The following is a 13564-nucleotide window of genomic DNA, read 5'->3' on the forward strand; positions in this document are numbered from 1 at the left end:
CGGGAGGCCGCGCGGCGCGCGCCAATGGGGAACCGGCAGGCCCGTGGTCACCTGACCCCCGGCCCTGCAGCCCATTGGCCGCCGCCACGCTGATTGGCAGCGCGGAGCGGGGAACATGGCAGCTGCAGCCGAGCGACCGCCGCTGATTGGGCCGTGGCCCGGCGCCTGGCAGGTGAGGCGGCGGCGGCGGCCAGGCGTCCGCGAGTGGACTCCGCGGAGCTTACGCTGCTGTGGGGAACTGGAGACGGGCTCGAGTCAGCGGCCGGCGGGGCGGAGCCGGGCCTCTACCCCTGGCTTCCCTTCGGCCCGAAGCGGGCGAGCGCCCCTCACGCGCTTTACCCGCTTGGGCCAAATGCACTCTTTGCCCCGCAGGGATCGTTCCCACCGTCGGCGCGGCGCCGGACGTCCAATCCCGCTTGGACCCCCACCGCCTCACCACCCTGAGAAAGCGCCCTCTCGGCGGCCGCGGGGCGCCGATCGTGGGGCGAGCATAGCAACTCCAGGTTCACGGCCCATTAGCTGCGTCCTCCGCACACGCCGCAGTGGGCCCTGATGGCTCCCAGAACACGGACCCGGGCCGGCCGGCTTGCCGGCGAGGCCCCAAGCTGCTGCTGGCCGTCTGAGGCCCACACCAGGGGAAAGATGGCAATTAGAGCCGATCTCCCTTGCTTCCGTCGGAGCCAAGCGTTGACTCCAGTTTGTGACTGGTGGCTGTCCTCGCCACTGCCCCTGCCTCCCCCCATATATGACACACCAGCCACAATTCAACAAACATACAACACAGTAAACGCCAGCATGTAGCTAGGAACACGCACGCAGCACAGTTTACACTCACAGAGCTAAACACAACAGTAAGCACACAACAGAGCAACGCGACAAAGTACACACGAAACAGTAAAAACATAGGCACATAACAAACCGAACAGCTAACGGAGTCAATACACGCACATAACACAGCAAACACAGAAGTACAAATACTAAAACGCACAGAATATACTTACCATGCGCAAACAAAACACGCACATGACACACTAAACACACTATGTAGCAAATTAACTAGACACACACTGGATCAGCCTGGTTTCCAACCCAAAGGGGAATCTGCTTCGAATTCTCAGCATTTTCAAATGCAAAACTGGGGGCAGGGGCGGGAATGGGGACTGCGAGGTGGAATTTCTTAGCCTCGGAACTGCGGAGGCTTTGCTCTCCTCTCTACTCCTACCCAGAAAAGCGCACAGTGACCTCAGGGAATTCTTACCCCTTGAGGATTTACTTTCGAGAGTTGTGTGTTGAATCACATCCACCCCCAACCCCCACCCCGCCTGGTGCTAGGTCTTTCTGGACTTAATGGCCAGGTTCAGACAGGACTATAAATCCACTCATTTTTTTTGTCCGGCGGGGCATTTGCAAAGAATGCAGGAGAGTGGGAGTGGAAAGAAGAGGCCCACAGAAAGATGGCAGTGATTGTCACATCCCGAACGGGGCGAGCCCCCAAAGTCGGCTCCTTGAGTCAGCCTCACAGCCTGGCCGCCATCTCTCTGTAGGAAACAGAACATCTGATCAAGTTCAGAGGCGCTTGGAGAGACAGCCTCAAGCAGCGCTTTCTTACTGAAGCCTTTCACTTCCTGCCCCCCAATCTGCCTGGCCTGGAAAACGCTTCACCTTCTTTCTTAGCCATTTTGCTGGGGGTGAGGGGGGCCCTGCCGGTAGCACAGTAACCGTAGTCACCCCCTCCTATCCAACTGGCCCCAATTCTCCCTCTCCATCCACAGCTCTCTCCCCAGTTCGGAGGGTGAGTTCATTACTGACTTAAATGATTACATCTACTGAAACTAGCCTCTCCAAGAACGGTTTCAGGTCCGCTCAGCAGAAGGTTTCCTTGCGGGGGGGGGGGGAGGGGGCTCCAAGAAGAACAAATATGCCTAAATCATGCAAATGAATTCCGTGGAGTCAGGGTTACAAAAAGCGAGGATTGCTTTTCTTTCTTTCCCCCTTTCTTTTCACTTTGCCCTTTATATCCTTCTTTCCCTCTACCTCTCTTCACCTCCCACCGACCCCCACGGACCCTGGGCGCGGAGTCGCCAGGAAAAAGTTTGGATTTCCTCCCGTCGCCCGTGCGGAGGAGAGCGGTGCTCCAGGCTTGGGGAAGGAGGGGCGCCGGTGGGGGGGCTGCTGTCAGGCCCTAGCGAGGCCAGCGCGGGCGCAAGGGTTTGCGGGGAGCCCGGCCAGGTACCCCCTGGAACCTGGGGCCTTCCTCGTCTGGGAGGCAGGACAGGCAGCCGGGAGAGGGGGCCGAGGGAGCCCAGGCGGCCCCTTCTGGAGGAGGGGTCCTGAGCGCAGGGCAGCGGGATGCTACGGCTGCTGACCTACCGGGTGCCCAGTGTCCGTTTTGATATGGCCACATTCCGATAATTAATTGCCTCCAGCACGTGCTCTGTAGCCCCTGTAACAAAAAGGCATAATTCAATTAGATCATCAACCGAGAAGTGAGAAGGGGGGGGGGGGGATTCTTGTTAAGCGGCCGACCTGAGGCGGTTGAGCCAGGCCAAAACCCCGGGCGGTGGAGCCCTTCCTGGGACAGCCCAGCCCAGCCCGACTGGGCGACTCTGACGGGGTGTCCGTGCTCTGGGGGGCGCAAGGTCCCCAGATGGCCCCGAGCAGACGAGGCCAGGGGCTTTGTGAACAGCAGGTCGGAGGCAGACCTTTTCGAATTCTATTTTGGTGGGTTGGTATAGCTGTTTCCTTTTTGGGAGGGTGAATCCCTGACCCTCAAAACAGAGAGGAGGCAAAATCTCTCCAGATACAGCAAGTTGGCCGCATATGAAAACAAAGCCCCCTCCTCCAAAGCAAACCACTCCCGTTAGGCAGTAATAGTAATAATAATAAAGCGAAGTTTTCCTGATTACCTGCAGTCCTCACCCCGCAACTTGCTTTTCAGAGACCCTGGGAAGAACTTTGGGGCTCAGAGTGTTGGGCTTTGGGGAGCTGTTTCTGAAAGCAGAGTGGTGGCAGAAAAAGAAAAGCAAAGAAAAGTTTTTCCTGCACCCAGGCTGGAGAGAGAAGGCAGGAGTTCTCGTTCCCTCGTTTTTCAGGTGAAGAAAGGAATCACTGGGCTGGACAAGGCAGGGCGACTCGAACCCAGGGGTTGTGGTTCTTATTTTACACTATAACCGGGGCTCCTTCGGCAGCCTTGGCTTACTGGGGTTTACATGTGTATTAGGCAGCGTCAATTAACCAATAAATCTCTTTTATGCGACCCCCAGTTGTATGTGGTCTGGTCTAAATATCCACATGTCTGTATGGATAGGAAATATAATGAGATCCGTTCCCTCACACTGAGTTCAAACAGTAAATAGGAAAAAGATTTATTCTCATGCCCAAATCTGGAGCAATAAATAAAATCAGTGAAACTGGTTTTTCCCAAACAAGCAAAGCTGAACCTGAATTTTCAGAACCATCTTAAAAAGAAGCAGGAGGTAAAGAAACACAACATCCAGACGGGCAGGAGGGACGAACTGGTTACTCCATACAACCCAGACCCCGCTCCGCATCACTTTTCTCCTCACTCCAGCCGCCAATAAAAACAAAACATGTACAGCACATTGTGCTATCAGGCAGGATTTCTTTCTAAACACATTTTCTGTGGCGGACATGAAATTATCCTACGTCGGAGACCTAGCAATTTTCTTTAAGTCCAAGGGAAACACTGCGGTCTTTTCTTCTGTTTTGTATTTAGAAGAGACTTGCAATCTAACACTCGCAACATTTTAAAGACCCTTTAAACCCAGCAAGCGGATTTCCGTTCTGCCAATGCTTCCTGATTTATTTCAATAAATGAATCTTTGAATCCAGGAAGGGAATTATTCCAAGACGCTGAATTTGGTGCCCCTGCCTCTTCCTACTGGAGCACAGAGTGTTTCTCGTTGAAACATGTCCTTGAAACACCATTATTCGCATTTTTTTCTTTCTGGTAAATGACACTTTCTTTACATAAATCCCCACCCTCTCTTCAGAGTCCTAGATCTCTCTAAAAGAAAAACTGCACATCACGATAAAAAATGAAAGGCGAGAAAGCTGGGAAAGGAATGCGTTTTTAACTCCTCTTTATTTTTATGCTAAGATAAAGCTCTTAATTGGCTTCAGGGGCCGAGCTCAACTATCGATCTCTGGAACCCCGGGACAGGCGGACACTAGCCAACCGCTCATTTGGGTTCCAGATTTGATTGGCCACATTAGAGTTTTCACCACACTCCCATCATTGGACAAATATTTTATAAGCCCTAAATGCCCTGAAAATACAATAGCGAATGAGCAAATAGATGTTGTTAATCAACCCTTTTTAAGATTCTGTTTTGCTTTTGTCCTCTAGTGTTAGACACATCGCTGACCAATGTAATGAAATGCAAACCAGACCGAGAATAAGACATTTTCATTGTCAATAAAGGCTGTGCAGAATATATACATATATATGTATACAATAGTATATATATGTGTGTGTGTGTGTGTGTGTATTTGAACTTCAGAGACGCAGGCTAAAGTAAACTAAATAGGATTGAACTTGGAAAAGGAAGGCTGGGAACTGAACTAGAGCTAGAGCTATCAAGATCCAGTTTGGGATGATGATGAGAGCCCCGGGAATACAGGAACTGGAGTGAAGCAGTGGTCAGTGGACAGTGTTCCCAGTCACCAGGAGTCTGGGAGCAAGGCTCATAGTGAGCCCAGGCTGTGGCCCATTATGTCCTGCTGCCAGCATCTTTACTGCTCCAGGAGTGCCTAGATGTTAGCCTCCAGGCTCTGAGGCACACTGGCAGTGCCTCTGAGTGCCAGAAGGACAAGTCACATTGGAAGAGCACTTCCCCTTGCCTTCAGGATCAGAACCCCTTGTTGGTGGGGAGTGCCTAGGCAAGGGGAGAGGGAGACCCAGGCAGAGGCAGAGAGCCAATGATGCATTTGATTTGTGTTCACAGGTCCCTCCCCAGAGACCCGAAGAGATAGGCCTGAAGGAGAATGGACTTGGGGTGTGAAACTTGCCTGTGTTTCTAGAGCACACATCTATCCAGGACCCCAAGTTCCTTCTAGCTGCCAAATGCTCCATTAGTTCTGAAATGTAAATGATCTCAGCTCCAAAATAAAGTGGCTAGACTATCCTGAGGTATTTGCTTCATTTATCTGCTTTGAGACAGGATCCTGCACCCAAAGTGACAGGAGGGGTACCTTTGGGCCACATTATGGTTTCTGGCAGTAAATCTCAGCCTTGGTGCTTAGGTCTGGGGCCCCCATGATCCATCTGTAGCCATTCTCCATTCCCCTAGTCCAGAACCTTTCCAACATTCCCTCTTCCTCCTTCCCTCCTCCCTGAAGGCAGAGGCTGCAGTACCCCCCAGTGATCTTCTCTTTTGCCCAAGCTGAGAGCATTCCCAACACACACACACACACACACACACACACACACACACACACGCCCCAGCCCATTCAACTCCCATGGAACTTCATATTGTTCAGGAAGGGCATTTTGTAAAATCAAATTGCCTGAGGTTTCACATTGGGTTTAGAGTCACTCCTGTAGTCCTTTCCTAGTGAAGGGATAAGAGGGAAAGGCTTTGATATTAAAAACAAAGCACGCCCTCCTTCTTCTCCTTTTCTCCCCCCACCTCCAAACAAGACAGAGTAGGGGAAAATTAGACTAATTTCTAGCTTGAATGTGATCTGGCAACTTGCAAGCCAAATGGAGCCCATCGCCTGCCCTGCATTGCATTTGTATGGTCCCCTGAGCGCTTGTGTATGCGCTTTAATTCTTAAAGGAGTTCCAAGTAGAAAAAGGAGAAGCAGAAGAAAGAGGTGACAGAGATTATACTTCAGAGACTGAATGTGGCCCGCAAAGCCTAAAATATTTTCTGTCTGACCCTTTAGAGAAAAAGCTGGCTGATCTTGGACTAGTTGGGCTGCAGCCTGTACCGAGGCTAGGTATTAGGTGTTCTTTTTCTTTTTTTTTAAGATTTCATTTTTAAGTAACCCCCACAGACCTAACGGGCCTCAAACTCACAACCCCAGAGAGCAGGAGTCACAGGCCCCACCAGCTGAGCCTGCCAGGCACCTCAAGCTAGGTATTCTTAACCGGGGTGGGAGTGGGGGTGGGCTTCATCCACCATCACTCTCTGCAGATTTTTCAAGTTTCGTTTTACATGACATGATTTTTTTTTCAGCCTCACACCTCATTGATTTCCAGGGATAACTCTGGCTTTGGAGAAAGGCAAAAAGTAAAGAGTCAAAGGAGAACCAGCACAGCCCTCCAGAGTTAGGGGGGACTAGAAGAGAAGGGAGAGGAAAAAGAGTTGTGAATATCTCAATCAGTGACCAGGTGACCTCTGACCCCAAGGGTGGTTTGATTGTCTTTCTCCTTTGGCTTGGGATACATACTTTATTGACCTTTTCTGCGTGACTGAGCCCTGAGGGGCAACCGTAGCCCCTAAACTAAGCAAAGTATGTGAGTCCAGGCTAAGGCCAATGAGCAGCCTGCCTTCAGGAAGCCCGAGGGAAGTGACCACAATTCCCCAGGCTTGAGGGACTTTGAGAAACAGAGAAGGCCCCTCTGCCAATTCAACTGTCCCTCCTCAGGAAGGGCCTGGAATCCCCTTCACTGGTCCTCTCCCCAGAACACCCGCTCCTTTTCTCCCACAGAAAAATGCCATCAACCAGTACACTTAAGCAAGGATTTTTAAGTTCCCTCTCCAAATCACCCTCCTTTAAAATGTTTTTTTTTTGGGTTTTTTGTTTTGTTTTTGTTTCTGTTTTTAGAGAAAGAAAGAGTGCATGTGGGTGCATGCGAGCAGGGGGATGGGCAGAGGGAGAGAGAGGGAGAGAATCCCAAGCAGGCTCTTAGCTGGTTGTGGGGCTTGATCTCATGACCCTGAGATCATGACCTGAGCCGAAATCAAGAGTTGGATGCTCAACCAACTGAGCCACCCAGGCACCCCTGAAAGCTCCTCCTTTAAACTATCAAGGTAAGCTAATATAAAGATTCCAATGTGCTCCCAACAGTCCAGCTGTCTAGCTACTTCCTTAGTTTGTCCTCTTATTTTCTTAAAGTAAGCTCTATGCCCAATGTGGGACTTGAACTTACAACCCCGAAATCACAAGTTACATGCTCTAAGTTGCATGCTCCATGGAATGTGCCAGCCAGGCACTCCCTAAGCTTATCCTCTTATCCTCTTGTCCTCTCCCTCCTGAACTCTGGCCAGATGGATGTTATCAAGTGTTGGCATTTATTTTTTATTTATTTATTTTTTTAAGTGTTAGCCTTTAAAGGTTACATTTCCCCTTGCTCTCAATCTTGTGCCTTCAGACTCAAATTTGAAGGATTACACTTCACCTTTTGAACCTGATGCAAGCTGGCAAACAGACCCAACAGCTCCTCCAGACACAAGTAGCCACTCCCTTCAAGTGGGGTTACCAGATTTAGCACATAAATCTGGGACATTCAGGTAAACTTGAGTTTCAAATAAACAACAATTTTTTAAAAGATTTGTCTATGTATTTGAAAGAGAGAGAGAGCATATGTGTGGGTCTGGGGGTGGGGAGCAGAGGGAGACGGAGAGAAAATCCTCATGCCCACTCAGTGCTGAGTGCAGAGCTTGACCCTAGGACACTGAGATCATGACCTGAGCCAAAATCAAGAGTTGGATACAACCGACTGAGCCACCCATACACCCCAATAAATTTTTTTTAGTGTAAGTATGTCCCAAATATTGTATGGGAGGTATGCATACTAAAAGATTATTTGAAATGCTTATTTGAAATTTGAATTTAACTGGACACCCCGATCTTATCTGACAGCCCTACAGTTCAGGAGTCTGGCCTAGATGAGCCTAGATGGGCTAAATTATCTCCTACTGGAAATGTGGCCTTATGAGGTGTCATATGCCCTTGGTAGTGGAGAAAGAGGCATTTCCTGCACCTTGGGTTTTTCAGGTGCCATTTGTGGAAAATCCCCTTGGGAATCAGGTGACTCCAGTAAGACCAAGAAAGGAAGGCAAGGTCCAGAAAGGCTCTGGGTGACATTTCTGTCCCAGCTCACTGTGGGTGCTGAGTGCCATTTCACTTCAAGAGGGCCATCCAGGAGTCATCTTAGTGAGACTGTGGCGGATGACATAAAATTTAAAGCAAGCCTTCTCCTGGCCCTGCCTTGAGAAACCCTGGGCTCTTGGAAAGTTGGGAAGGAGCAAGAGAACTCAAGAATTAGCACCATTCCAGGCAGCCCCATCCCCCACTGCCATCCCCTCAGGCTCCTGTCCCCCCCCCCCACTCCAGAGCAGGCTCTTAACCCCTCAAGGGAAGCCCCAAGCATTTCCCTCAAGCACCCTGGAGGGAGCTTCCCTCACAGAAACCCCTGCATTTTCTTCCACAGTGACAGTGCACTTTCCTCAGGAGGGCCCTGGCGCTTCCTTCACAGCACTTCCTTCACAGTGCCTGCTCTGTGTGCTCCCCTCTGCACCAGCAAGGCCCAGCACACAGCACTGTTGAAGACCTGTGGGCTGGGGACCACCAAACCCCATGCATGGCCAGCCTCGAAGTACAGTGAATTGACCTATGGCCACCCCAGCAGACCTGCCCTAAGGGGCCTTGCCTAATTTTCTCAGCCTATGTGTGCCTGAGAGCCCCTTCCCTTCCCATGGGGTCTGGGTTCCACTCCAGCCTGGCCCCCAAAGACTTCTGTGCCTTCTCTCTCGCCTTTTCTCTCAATGTAACAGTCCTTCAAGTATTGAAAAGCCTGATTTGAACAAGAACACCCTGGGGGGGGGGGCCCTGAGGGCGGTCCCTCTGTCTAGCCTTGTCCTCCACAGTCCACAGCAGTCAACGCTAGCTATGCAGAAGCCCCTCTTGCAGCTGTCTAGGGCTAAAGGTCAAGTTTTCCTCAGGACCAACAGCCTTGAGAAGCACATTTTATCAGCAGACATCCCCTTTGCTCCTCTCCCACTTCTCCACCTGTCACACATTTCTGGAAAAAAAGTCCTCCTCATCTACCTACCTATTAAATGAAGGGGGAGGGGCAGAAACAGGGCCCAGAACACCTTTTTGGCTCTTCCCTCAGCGCTAGTTCCAAGGGCCAAAACTATCTTCCGTTCAGTGGCCTCAAGGACATTCCAGAAGACCCCTCTACCTTCACCCCCTAAATATCCCTTTCTCGCTTTACCAAAAGCTTACTAATTTTCTCTCTCAACTTTCTCTCCTTCTTCATGGACAGGTTTCCTGAAGCCAAGGGACCTGCCACTGCCATCTGAAGCAAACTAGCCCACTTGGTGGTTTATATATAGCCCTTAACCACTGAGAGGTGTCCATCCTTGCTCATCTTCCTCAGTTGCTAGTCTGCCCTCTAGTAATGGAGGAGGACAACCCACTTCCCTGATGCACACCCTTCAAAGCTCTAAGTCTGTCCTGATCTGCTATTTTTGGGTTCTGGATTGGAGAGTTAAATTCCAATATCTAGTATTCTTTTTTGACACTCACGCCTCCTCAGATTTGGGGGTGGGAGGAGTTGCCTGCCTTCTGCTCCAGAAGCACTGGAATCCCCATCCCCTTCAGTGGATTTTAGTCAGGTTCCATGACTAGAGCAGGTCAAGCTCTGGAGCCTCTTTGCTCCCACCCTGCAATTACATTCCTGGCCCTGGCATCACTACCCAGGTCTAAGATAACACTACTTTGGTGAGCTTTGAGAGTAAACTCAAGATCTCCCCTCCAGATTGCTATCCCCATCTGTTCCCTTAGCCCACCAGATGTTCCCCTTAAAGGAAAACCTCACCTTTTTTTTTTCAACTCCAGCCTCGCCCTCTACTTTCTAAGAATGAACCCTTGCCATGCCCTGGTCTGAAGTGGTCAAGAAATGGTTTGCTCCTAAGACTGGTCCTATTGGTTTTTGTGGGGTATTTGTTGTTGTTGTTTCCTTTAGACTGTTTTTAAAAAGATTTTAATTATTTGAGAGAGAGGAGGAGCAGGGGGAGGGGCAGAGGGAGAAGCAGACTCCCCACTGTGCAGGGAGCCAGACTCTGAGCTCCATCCCAGCACCCTGAGATCATGACCTGAACCAAAGGCAGACGCTTAACCAACTGAGCCACCCAGGCGCCCCAGATGTAACTTATAGAAGAGTTTATCTTTTTATGAGGAAAAAAGAAATCAGCTTGAGTGCATTATTTTTCTAGTTCCTGGAGTGGCTTCTTCCATTATCTTTTCCTTTTGTCCTCTTCTGCAATTTTTGCCTTCAGGATCAAGGGCTCCATTTAATATTACTTATATTCTGGCCTCTTTAAAACAATTTAAAATTTTTACTTGGTAACAGTTTGAGGCTTTTATTACTCGTAATTTCTCAATTCCACAATCCCCCACAGTACACACACACACACACACACACACACACACACACACGTAGCTCTGGAATAGTACTTTATAGCTCAGTTCCATTCACAAGCTGTATTTCTCCAGTTACATTGTCATTCCACAGCATGGTAGGCTCAAATCATTATTTGGGGTATAAGGCCAAAAAAGTTGAGCAGCAAAGTGCTCTGAAAGCTGGTTTGGCCCTGCTTTGTCGTCATATATGTCACCTTATCTTTGCTGATTGTTTTTTTTTTTAAGATTTTATTTATTTATTCATGAGAGACACACAGAGAAAGAGAGAGAAGCAGAGACACAGGCAGAGGGAGAAGCAGGCTCCATGCAGGGAACCCAATGTGGGACTGGATCCCGAGACTCCAGGATCACACCGTGAGTTGAAGGCAGGCGCCCAACCGCTGAGCCACCCAGGCATCCCATGCTGATTGTTTTTATAATGTAGGTCCCCAACAAATAATTTAACAAAACAAAAAGAGCCCTAAGAAGATAGTACAATGAAGAAAGCATATTGGTCACATGCTTTGTAATACTGAACTTTCTTATGCATAGAAACCACATATTAAAGGAATAATTTTGATCATTATCAAATGATCTTTGCGGTTATTTTAAAAGTTCCATCCAAACCTATCATATGCTGCTTGCATGTGCTGTTACATGGAGAGAGTGTACACCATTTAAAAAGGAATCCTTGATTTTGAAGACCACAAATTTCAGACAAATCCCAATTTTTCAACTCTAATTCTTAAAAAAATATTTGCTGGGAGAAACAGTGGGTCTTCCCCTTTCCTCAAAAGAGGCAACACAGCAGACCTCTTTGCATAAACAAGCTACAGAGGTATCCCGCAGCTGCCCCCTGATTTCTGGCTCCTGTCCTTGGGTAGAAAGATGTCAGAAGGAAATTTTCCTTAGAGAAAAAGGTAGAAAGGAGACATCCCAGTCATATGGTGGCTGGTCTCATCCTCATCCCGGCTCCCAGGCAGAAACCAGTGAATTCCCTTTTCAGTTTCAGTAGAAGGAACACATTTGGAAGGGGAAAAGAGGTGTTATGCCGGGTCCACCAATTTACTGGGTTAGGTTCTAGGGTTTGTCTCCGGGGCAAATCTGCGTCTCTTATCTCTCTTCCTTCCTGGGACTCCACAGGTTTCTATTTTGAATTTTCTGATCTCACCAGCGGAGTGAACAAACAATGCCCTATGAGATTAAGGCTTCATACAACATGCCTACCACCCCTACCCAGCAGCCCCGAGCTGCGCGGATGGATGTGCTACACTGGCTGCCAGGGAGCCAGGCTCCGGGCTGGGGCTGAGGCTTGGCGGGTGGCGTGTGTACGAGGGAAAGGGTAGCTATTGGCGGAGTGGAAGGCTGCAGAGCTTCCCCCAAAGTAAGTGTGGACTGTGTGTGTGTAAGAATAGACCTTGCTTGGGCTCACAGCACATCTTACTATTAGCTTCTGCCTCGCCTTTCTGGAGGCGCCACTTATGACAGCGCCTAGGGCGTCCGCGTTTTCAGAGAGCAGATGCTGAAGTCTTCCCTTCCTGCTGCTCAGGAATCAGAGAGGATCCGCTACTTTGGGACCCAGGGAAGGCGAAGTAGCCGGAAGCCCGAAAGCCCGGGAGTGAGCAGAGCCCCTCGAGCCCCTCGGTTGCCTGTCGCTCCCCACCCCCCGCCCCACCCGCCTGGGGACCCGAGAGAGGGCCGGGGAGGAGGGACATCGGCTGCAGGCAGGGGTGCAGTGGGGGGAGGCCGAAGGGGAGGGGACTGGAGGTTGGCGGGGAGCCCAAGCTCCTAGGAGGGCCTCCGTTCCCTTAGGTTCCCCAGAGGGAAACCTCCTCCCCTTCCTCTCCTTCTTCTCCTCCCTTCCCTCTGCTTCCTTGGGGCGCTCGAATCCCGCGGCTTCCCGGAGCCCCAAAGCCTCAGCTTGCTGCTTGCGCTCCAAAGGGCACAGGGGCCCGCGAGCTCGGCTCTGGGGCTGGCCAGCCCTTCCGTTTTTTCCTAAAGGGAACGAAGGGGCACAGCGCCTCGCCTCCCTTCCTGCCCGCCGCCGCCGCTCGAGAGGGGCTGTTTAATTAAAGGGGAACCCGCAATGTATACGTCAGATAAAAGCAATGCGCAGAATAAACTAATTAAAACATTGTGTTTGCAACACATTTTATTTCTCTCTCTCCCTTTTTTGATCTTCTCTGTGTTTTAAAGAAATGTCATCGCACCATAAAGCGAGCCGTGAAACGCTATTTCCTTATAGTGTGCGGCGCTTTTCAAAGGCTAGTGTGATATATTTTAGAAAAGGGATCCCGCTGTGAAAGCTTGCGTGTCTTCCCTTTACCAAACTAAGCTCTTGTCAATCATGCCGAGCCCGGTCCAATCACCGAGATTCTTTTTGGAAAGCAGCTCATCCCGCTGTGCTTTTATACCGCGCTCCGCAGCCTGTTTTGATGCATTTTTACCAGCACGTCCAGGGAAATGAATGATGAGGCCGCGGACAGTGCAGGCCTGGCTCCCCGAGCACCCGCCCGGCCCTGACCAGGCGCCGGCGCATTGTGCGCGGCCCAGGCTTTCTCACGTGGCGGTCACTTCGCGGGGGTATCCCGACGTCAACTCCGGGCAATGCTAGGGACCCGGCTTATCCTGGCCGGGCGTTCGCTTCGCAGCCCACGGCCTGGATCGGCGAGGCTCGGTAGTCGTCCTCCTGGCCCATCTGCCCTGGGAAAGCAAGACCCAGTGCAGCCTGCCGGCGCGCCTCAACCACGAGGAGTCGTGGGCCCCCTCGGGGTGCGCCTCCTCCCCAGAGCAAGTGGGACGCAGGAGGGTGGGGGGACTTGTCAGGGTCAGTCGCGCTCCCCCTCCTCGTGTAAGAGGTCTCTCTCTGTCTTCCCTTGCCCAGGCTCTGGCTAGCCCGCTGGCTCCTAGCAAGCAGCAGGTTTCTCCTCTCTGTTCTCCTCTCCTTGCCTCATTGTAGCCAGAGGCTCGGGAGGACTTCCCCAGCCTTCGAAGAAAGGCCCTCCCCGCCGGCAGGGGCCACGAAACCACTTGGCCCTGGCAGTGCTCGCAGAACCCCAGCCCCGAAAGAGAGGCCCAGCTGGAGACGCCCACCAGTAGCATCTAACTGATGGCCCTGGCCTGTCCGAGCTGCAATTACTCAGTTCTGCTCTTTACTGGCCTAATGCATCAGGGAGTGGCGGGG

Source organism: Canis lupus, chromosome X, assembly GCF_048164855.1.
Source record: "Canis lupus baileyi chromosome X, mCanLup2.hap1, whole genome shotgun sequence".
NCBI classification, from domain to species: domain Eukaryota; kingdom Metazoa; phylum Chordata; class Mammalia; order Carnivora; family Canidae; genus Canis; species Canis lupus.